Source organism: Scyliorhinus canicula, chromosome 13 (assembly GCF_902713615.1).
Source record: "Scyliorhinus canicula chromosome 13, sScyCan1.1, whole genome shotgun sequence".
In the NCBI taxonomy this organism is placed as follows: Eukaryota; Metazoa; Chordata; class Chondrichthyes; order Carcharhiniformes; family Scyliorhinidae; genus Scyliorhinus; species Scyliorhinus canicula.
The window spans coordinates 16,657,651-16,667,642 of NC_052158.1; positions in this window are offsets into that span (position 1 = coordinate 16,657,651).

The following is a 9,992-nucleotide window of genomic DNA, read 5'->3' on the forward strand; positions in this document are numbered from 1 at the left end:
AGTCAGGCTTGGAGCTCAGCCAAGCATTCATGATAAAGCCACTAGGAGAAACAGATGCCCTGCCATCTATTTTCGTTGATACGTTCACAGACTGAGAGAGACCTGGGCCGCGATTCTCCGGCCCGCATGGGCCGAGCGGACTGCCTAATACGACCGGTTCACGCCGACGCCAACCACACCTGGTCGCTGCTGGCGTGAACATCGCGCAACTGCTGCGTGTGGGGCCTGTGGGGGGCAGAGGGAGGATTGAGCACCGGGGGGTGCTCAGGAGGGGTCTGGCCCGCGATCGGTGCCCACCGATCGTCGGGCCGCCGTCTCTGAAAGACGCACTCTTTTCCCTCCGCCGCCCCGCAAGATCAATCCTCCATGTCTTGTGGGGCAGCGGTGGGGAGGACGGCAACCGCGCATGCGTGGGTGATGTCTTTTAGGCGCCGCCAGCCACGTCATTCAGGCGGGCACCGCTTTGACGCGGACGTCAAGGCCTGGCACACAAGATTGACGCGCCGCCGCTCCTAGTCCCCTGGGGGTGGGAGAATAGGGGGCGAGGAGCGGCCTCCGACACCGGAGTGAAACACTCCGGTTTTCACTCCGCCGTCGGCACTTTGTCTCCCTTTGGGAGAATCGCGTCCCTGGAGAGGCAGGGAAAAACAGCTGCTTCTGTGAAAGGCAGAGGAAAAAAATGTTTTTTGTGTTAGCCACCAAGCAGGATGTTGGTGGCAACAGGCTATCGATTCAAGAAGACAGGGCTTGAATGGAGAATTAAGGAACAAGCAGTCACCAGCAAGGGCCATGCTGGCAGAAAGGTTTGGGATTACTCAGCTGACTGAGTGGAACGCTGTTCGAAGGACAATGGAAGACTAAGCCTGGTGTGGCAGGGAAGAGGTGAGCTTGGAACTGAATTTTCACAACTACATACCTGCTGGCAGCATGTCGCCAACTCTTTTGGTTATGATAGTTAATTAACGGGGAAGATCATGTTCTGCTATTTGGTGTACTAGCTTCCTATGAAGTAATATTTAACTGTTAAGCATATGTTGATTTTAGTTTGTTTGTTCATGATTGTTATGGGTCAGGTTTTAGAGAACCCCAAAGTGTATCATGGAGTTCACCTGACCCACAACTTTTAATAGATTGTGTTGTATGGGGAGCACACGGCCCACTCTACAGGTGCGGTACAGCAGAAATGGAAAAGTATTTTTTAAAACAAAACAATGTTTATTCTATGAACTCAAGTTAACCTTTTTAAAACAAACAGTGAACATCTTAGCAACCATTAATTCAAAGATAACCCCAAAGAATACAACACTAAGTAATCCTTTAAGCTGCCCTTTTAACACCCAGAAGACTTAACAAACCTTTAAACAGAAGCACATCAGGGTTTACATTCAATACTGAAAATATTTATAATTCTGAATTCACCAAATGATTAAGAGATAGTCCTTCGTGGCAGAGAGATCAACAGTACAGCTGCTTTGTCTGACTTCAGCTGCAACACACTCAAGCTTTTGCTCAAAGTGAAACTAAAAAGCAGAGCCAGAACTCAGCTCCACCCACACTCTGACATCACTGCAGTAACATGAGCAGCTAAACATTTCTTAAAGCGACATTCCTCATGACAATGTATAAAATGAGAGCTTGTCATGTGCTCCTTCCATCAGCTATTGGGCTCTCCAGCGATCGTGACAAATATCTTTGTTTTGATCTGGTCTTGGAGAACATCTGGAATTTTTAACGGTTGTCAATCATCAGAATGATGGGCAGAATGAATCTCACAGTATTCCACAGCTAATAAATTACCCTTATGTTCCAGTCATTACCGAGAAACCACGCAGACAATCGTCACACTGTCAAAGCCCACAGAGTACATGGAGATAAATAGCCAGCTCCTCCAGTTTATCAGGGACTGATTGAGAGATCATTCTTGGTCATGACCCAAGGACGCCTGGCCCTCCTGCCCTTCAGATAGTCATGCCCATCTTTTCTATCAAGGTTGAGGCAGCTGGGGGCTCCAGGTTAAACATTCAGATCCACAATGGAACATGTCAAGCAACGCAACTCAGCATCACAGTGTTGGTCCAGATTACATGCCCTGGTCCCCCCGTAGTGGTGCTTGAGCCTGGCACCTTCCGACATGGAGGCACAACAGGCAGGTGTGAGGAAGAAGAACCTCATCCTTGTGAGGTTGTGAGGGCAGCACGGTGGTGCAGTGGTTAGCACTGCAGTCTCACGGCGCCGAGGTCCCAGGTTCGATCCCGGCTCTGGGTCACTGTCCGTGTGGAGTTTGCACATTCTCCCCCGTGTTTGCGTGGGTTTCGCCCCCACCACCCAAAGATGTGCAGGTTAGGTGGATTGGCCATGCTAAATTGCCCCTTAATTGGAAAAAATGAATTGGGTACTGTAAATTTATTTTTATTTTTTTAAATCTTTGTAAGGTTGTCGGGAGGAATCACAACCAAGCACATTGTGTTCTGACCCATTGCCAGCACAGCACCTGGCCCTGGACAGGGCGAAGCAGCATGTGGACCTACATACTTGACAGGCAACAAAAAGTCCAGTGTGTCCATCAAGCTTGCCCGACAGCACGGTAGCCAGACCCTGGCTGAGCTTCCCCTTCCCTAACCCAGAGTCTCACACCTGCTTGTGAAGTTTTACCTTTCAGGAACATAGACAGGGAGGGATTTTCCAGCCCTTCCGACTGGTGGGATCATCCCGTCCCGCCGAAGGTGACCCCCCCCCCCCACACAGTGGGCTGCCCAGCGGTGGGATGGGCCAGCCATGTGTATCGGTGGGAAGAGAAGCTCCCGGCGGTGGCCAATGGTGAGTCCCCTCTACCGCCAGTAAACACATTACGGGGTGGGGTGGAGGGAGGGTGCAGTGGTTTTCAAATCAAGTTTCTCGGCCTCAGAGGTTCAAAGAAACAAAGGGCTTCATTCAGGAGATGTTAGCACGACAGGCTGCTCTGCTACACTGCCCGTCTACTCGTGCAAATGGCGGGCCGTCACGTAATCGGTCTCTTTATGTGCCCCTGTTCCACTGCAAGGCTGTTCATGAGGAAACACTAGAAATATCTTGAACACACACATTTTCTTCCCCCCTTTAAATCACAGGTCCCTGATGCAATAAAAAGTAAATCATTAACAATCAATTAGCGACATGATCAATCAACAACAGCCAATACGTCAGACGTTCCCGAGGCTATCATTCACTGTGCGGTTGTTGACGAACCTCAGGCCTCTGCCTTTTAGTGCTTGCTGTAGCCTCTGGTCTATTTGGCTTGGTTTGGTTGCCATCCATGGTCGTCTTAACCAGAGTCAACATAGTGTCCTGTGATTGACTCATCTGCTTCTCAACTGAGTCCCCAACTGGCTCGATTACTTCAGGCTCTCGAGAAGGTCCAGGTCATCTCTTGGTACAGCTTGATTTAGACTCTCTCTCTGTTGGTTGTGTCTCTGGCAGATTGGTTCTTGTCACCAAAAGATGATCCACTTGTCTCCTCCGTCTTATATTGTCTTAGGTTTGTACGATGTAGGAGACCGATCCTATCTGTGAGAAATAGTGGCTGAAATCCACTTTTCACTTGTGAACTTCTTGACCCTGGAATAAAACACGCCATTTAACCTTGTTCTCCCACCATATGACTCGATCCTGCTGCTTTTCATCGACAATTCCTTTCGTTTTGGGTTTTAGCAAATTGAATGCTGTGCGTCGTTGACGGTTAACCATTATCAATGCCGGAGAAACTTGAGTTTTGAGTGCGCAGTATTGCTGTGGCTGAGCAGGAATTAGCTCAAGCGTTTAGACAATGGACCTTGTTTTCTAGTTACCTTTAATGAATGATTCATCGTCGGTACAAAACGTTCTGCCAGCTCGTTTGTTGGAGGATAATAAGGAGCGGATCGGATGTGTTGAATTTTGCTCTCCTTCAAGTAGTTTACAAACTCTTCCAAAATGAACTGCGGCCCACTATCCCTCACCGATTGTTCAGGATAACGGAATCTGCCGAAGACTTTACCCAATCTCTCAATTGTTTCCTCTGCTGAAGTTGTCTTCATGGTGAAAACTTCAGGCTATTTTGAGTGAGCATCAACTAAAATGAGAAACATTCCCCCTTTGAACCGACCGACATAATCAACATGGATAGAAACTGGGGACATGACAAATACTCAAGTGGTAAAGGTAAAGGTGATCTGAAGGAAGATAATAAGGAGAGTGTACCTCAGATTAAAAAAGAAATCCAGGAGGGTAGAAAAGAAATGAAAAGTTTCAAATGTTTTCACTGTAATAATCTAGGCCATGTAAAGTCACAATGTTGGTGGTTGAAGAAAAGCACTGGGAAGGCTGATGTGGTAAAAGAGGTTTGTTAAAGTGGTAAAGGAAAGCCCAAGTGAAGTGAAGGAGGTGCAAAAGATTGTACAGCCTGATCAAGAGGTGATTGATAAGAAGGTGTCAGATCTCTTTAAATAATTTACTTGTGTGGGCAAAGTTTACTCGTGTATCAGGAGGAGCAGTTAAAGAAGTCACAATTTTAAGAGATACAGGGGCTAGTCAATCCTTAATGGTAAGAGATGAGGAGTTATGTCGTTTGGGAAGAATATTGCCAGAAAAGGTGGTAATATGTGGAATTCAGGGTGAGAGTAGTGTTCAATTATATAATGTTCTATGTTCTATTCGAGTGGACTTTCAGAGACTATTTCCTCGGGTGGATGTAGCTGTTACAAGGGCGCATACCTACAAGGTTCAGGGTGGGAGATATAGGAGGGATGTCCGAGGTAGGTTCTTTACTCAGAGAGTGGTTAGGGTGTGGAATGGACTGCCTGCTGTGATAGTGGAGTCCGGACACTTTAGGAACTTTCAAGCGGTTATTGGATAGGCACATGGAGCACACCAGAATGACAGGGAGTGGGATAGCTTGATCTTGGTTTTGGACAATGCTTGGCACAGCATCGAGGGCCGAAGGGCCTGTTCTGTACTGTACTGTTCTATGTTCTATGGTCTATCCATTGCCAGGCCTCTTCTGGCTGTTCCCATGGGTATAATGGGGTAAATAGCGGCAGGTTTGAATTTTTGCACAAGACAAACACATTCCTGCCTTCTCCTTGATTTCAGCATCTAGCCCTGGCCACCAAAAATAACTCCTGGCTATCTCCTTCATCCTTAAAATAACACAGTGGCCTCTGTGTAATTGATTTAATTCACCACACTGCACCCCCTGCCCTCACCCCCACCCCCACCTCTTCATTAGTTCTGGGATCCATTGATACAAGACAATAGTAAAATTGGAAGGATATAGATTTGTAATTCCTTCTCCGACTGATGATGGCTTGGCTGGAGAATATTGCTAATAACTTGGTGTGATGTGCGATGATCTGACCATTAGTTCCGAGACAATTCCACGATTTGTTTATTTCCAATGCTCCGTGCTGAAAGGCAAGCTCAATAAATCAAACAGCAACGACTCCCCCAGCAGCTGAATAGACCGTATTGTGCAATTGACAGTCAGGTACTATTGTCTTTCAGCGGCTGTGCTATTATGGATGCAGTTAATCAGCTGGATTAGTTGTTGTCACTTGGGCGCATGCTTTCACAACACAACTTACGCTGATGTAGCACCTTTCTCCTTTTCTTAGGCAGTGTCTCGGGATCGAGGGTGATGTGTATCCTCTCTGGTTTGATGCATTCTGAGCAGGCTGATAAGTCCAATTCACGATCTGCGGACTCTGCACCATGCGGGCAGATTTGGACGCAATCCAACGGCCAAGCTGTGCCCGAAAAGCAGCTTGCCACACCGTAGCGTGGCTGATGGAAGCCGGGAGACCCCGGACCCGGGTTCATCCGGCTCGCAATGCCTCGCGAGATCTCATTCGATTTCGCGAGATGTTGCGATGAAAATCCCACCCATTGCGGGTGCATTGTGGGTGGGATCTCTTTTAGCCAATCTGAAAATTAAAGCGAGACACCTAGTTTCACTTTAAATTGCAGATTCCCGAGGTATAATAATAATCTCTATTGTCACAAGTAGGCTTACATTAACACTGCAATTAAGTTACTGTGAAAAGCCCCCTGTCACCACATTCCGGCGCCTGTTGGGGTGCACAGAGGGAGAATTCAGAATGTCCAATTCACCTAACAGCCCGAAGCGTGGGATTAATCTCCTGCGTCTCGGAGACCTCGGGTAAGCTCCGTTCAATACTGCTCTCTGTAAATGAGGACAAGATGGAACGGCACTTGTGGGGGCCTCCCAGGGGATCTGCTGCATTCCCTTTGGGCAAGGTCGTACCCTGGAACTGCTGGTCCACCTGGTTACCTTGGCATGGGCACTGCCAGGGTGCCAGGTTGGCACTGCCAGGGTGCCAGGTTGGCACTGCCAATGTGCCAAGCTGGCACTGCCAGGGAGCCAGGTTGGCACTGCCAGGGTGCCAAGCTGGCACTGCCAAGGTGCCAGGTTGGCACTGCCAGGGTGCCAGGTTGGCACTGCCAGGGTGCCAAGCTGGCATTTTCTGTGTGCTGGCGATCGGGATGATGGTGCCCTGCGCAGGTGTTGGGGGGTTGCAAGGTGGGCCGGGGTCCCTCCCATAGCGTGTGTTGGGGCTCAGTGGGGCCGGGGGCCGTGCTGGGAACCTCGGTGATTGGGACGCCATTTGCTGAACTGAGGAGTTCCGGCGAGTGGAGCGCCTCAATGCACAAACCGGGGCTATGTGTGGCCTGGGCCGCGCGCCCCCCCCCCCCCCCCCCCCCCCACTGAGGCCCATTATCTAAAGCGGGTGGCATTTTATAGGCATGTGTTTCCCGGGGTTGCGAGTGCTGGGAAACACGTGGTAAACAAGCTCGCTCTGGGACTTTGTTCCCATTTCATTGAATTGTGGCCTAAGTGTTTCTGTTCTTTCCCCGATGCCTCGACTTTGCTTCAGCGTGTTCCTGGTGAAGATTCTCATACGGACATACGAATTAAGAGCAGGAATAAGCCGCTCGGTCCCTCGAACCTGCTCTGCTATTCAATAAGATCCTAGCTGATCTCATTGTAACCTCAACACCACGTTCATGCCTACTCCCTGATAACCTTTCACCCCTTTGTTCATCAAGAATCTATACACCTCTGCCTGAAAGACATTCAAAGTCTCTCCTTCCACTGCCTGATTCCAGAGACTCACGCTCCCCTGTCTTACATGGGCAACCCTTTGTTTTTAAACGGTGTAGTGCCCACTTGATTGCACCTGAATCCCGCCAATGACATAATGGAAAGTTGAGAACCCCTTGGATATCTGCTTGAATATGCATATCAGGCATTGGTGCCTGATCGTCCCTCCATGTTAGACATCACATCGGTGTGATGGTACTGACCATGCACTGCCCCCTGGTAGTGGTGGGGGGGAAATGTCCTGTGGGGGGGGGGGGGGGGGACGGTGGGGGGGGGACATGTTCCATGGGATGTGTATTTATTTATTTATTTTTTAATAAACTGCACCTTAATAATTCAAAAGTTACTGTTGCTCTGATTGAGCCCACCCCACCAGCATGATGTCATGGGATCGACCCCTTCACTTTTGTATCCCCAAAGTGACCAAAAATATGGTGGGAAAAGCCGGCAGCTCAGTCAGAGGGTTACACTCCAGTCTGAACGGACTGGTGCTGAAATGGAGCGGCATTTGAACGGACCGGCATTTAGAAACATAGAAAATAACAGCAGGAGGAGGCCATTCGGCCCTTCGAGCCTGCTCCGCCATCCATTATGATCATGGCTGATCATCAAGTTCAATACCCTGATCCCACCCCCCCCCCCCCCATATCCCTTGACCCCCTTTAGGCCCACGAGCAATATCTAATTACTTCTTGAAATTACAAAACGTTTTGGCCTCAACTACTTTCTGTGCTAGCGAATTCCACAGATTCATCACTCTCTGGGGGAAGAAATTTCACTTCATAGTTTCATAGAATTTACAATGCTGATGGAGACCATTCGGCCCATCAAGTCTGCACCAGCCCTTGGAAAGAGCACCCTACTTAAGCCCACGCCTCCACCCTCTCCCTGAAACCCGACCTAACCATTTAGACACTAATGGCCAATTTAGCATGGCTGATCCACCTAACCTGCACATAGACATAGACATAGAACAGTACAGCACAGACCAGGCCCTTCGGCCCTCAATGTTGTGCTGAGCAATGATCACCCTACTCAAACCCACGTATCCACCCTATACCCGTAATCCAACAACCCCCCCCCCCCCTTAACCTTACTTTTAAGAGCACTACAGGCAATTTAGCATGGCCAATCCACCTAACCCGCACATCTTTGGACTGTGGGAGGAAACCGGAGCACCCGGAGGAAACCCACGCACACACGGGGAGGACGTGCAGACTCCGCACAGACAGTCACCCAGCCGGGAACCGAACCTGGGACCGTGGAGCTATGAAGCACTTATGCTAACCACCATGCTACCGTGCTGCCCACATCTTTGGACTGTGGGAGGAAACCGGAGCACCCGGAGGAAACCCACGCACACACTTGGAGAAACCCTACGCAGACAATCACCCGAGGCCGGAATTGAACTAGGGTCTCTGGAACTGTGAGGCAGCAGGGCTGACCATTATGCCACAGTGCTGCCCATCTCAGTCCACAAAGGTTTACCCCTTATCCTCAAACTATGACCCCTAGTTCTGGACTCCCCCACCATCGGGGACTTTCTTTCTGAATCTACCCTGTCTAATCCTGTTAGAATTTCATAAGTTTCTACGAGATTCCCTCTCACTTTTCTGAGCTCCAATGAATATAATCCTAACCGACTTAGTTTCTCCTCATACGTCAATCCTGCCATCCCAGGAATCATCCTGGTAAACCTTCGCTGCACTCCCTCATGAGCAAGAACATCCTGCCTCAGATAGACACCAAAACTGCACACAATACTCCAGGTGTGGCCTCACCAATGTACTATACAAGTGCAGTAAAACATCTCTATTCCTGTACTCAAATTCTCTAGCCATGAAGGCCAACATACCATTTGCCTTCTTCACTGTCTGCTGTACCTGCACGCTTACTTTCAGCGACTGAAGGAGACCAAGATCTCGCTGAATATCCACCTCTCTCAATTTACACCCATTCAAATAATAATCTGCCTTCCTAATTTTGCTACCGAAGCAGATAACCCCACATTTGTCCACATTATACAGCATCTGTTATGCACGTGCCCACTCTCGCAGCCTGTCCAAATCCCACTGAAGCATCTCTGCATCCTCCTCACAGCTCACCCTCCCATCCAACTTTGTATCATTTGCAAATTTGGAGATAGTGGGCTGGATTCTCCGATTTTCAGACCAAGTGCTGGCGCCGGCGTGGGAACAGTGGCGTTTAACGCCAGAAAAAAAACAACGCAAAAGCTGCACCGATCCTGCGGCTGGTGGGGGACTAGCAGCCATGCAGCATAAACCCCCGGCTTTACCTGTGGATACGGCCGGAGTATTTCTGGGTCCGTGGCCGCGCACTCGCAGAACGGCGGCCAGCAGCGGCCGCGCCGTGCAAGATGGCGTCGGCAACGCACGAAGCCGGCCTGCCAAAAACTGCCCCCCTGTAATCACCCCACTGGACCACTCCCCACCAATCACCCCAGCCCCCGATGAAGGCCCCACTCCCTGCGGAACAGCTCCCCCCCCCCCCCGACTGTAGCGACGCTGGACTCCGCCCGCAGCCGCCACGCCGAGTTCACGAAACAAAACGGCAAGTGTTCCATCGGGAAGTCGGTCCATCGGGGGCGGAGCATCGGGGGAGGGCCTCGGGTGACGTCCTGAGGCCGTCCATACGGCATGCGGTGTATGTTTGTGAGGGGGCGGGGCATCGCAAAAGCGCCGCCGCCCTGATTTCGGCGCAAACGGGGATTCTCCGGCCGGTTGCCGAACGCGATTTCGTCATTGCGCCCAGTACATTTAGTTCCATTGTCCAAATCATTAATATATAATGTCAACAGCTGGGGGTCCCAGCACAGATCACTGTAGTATCCCACTAG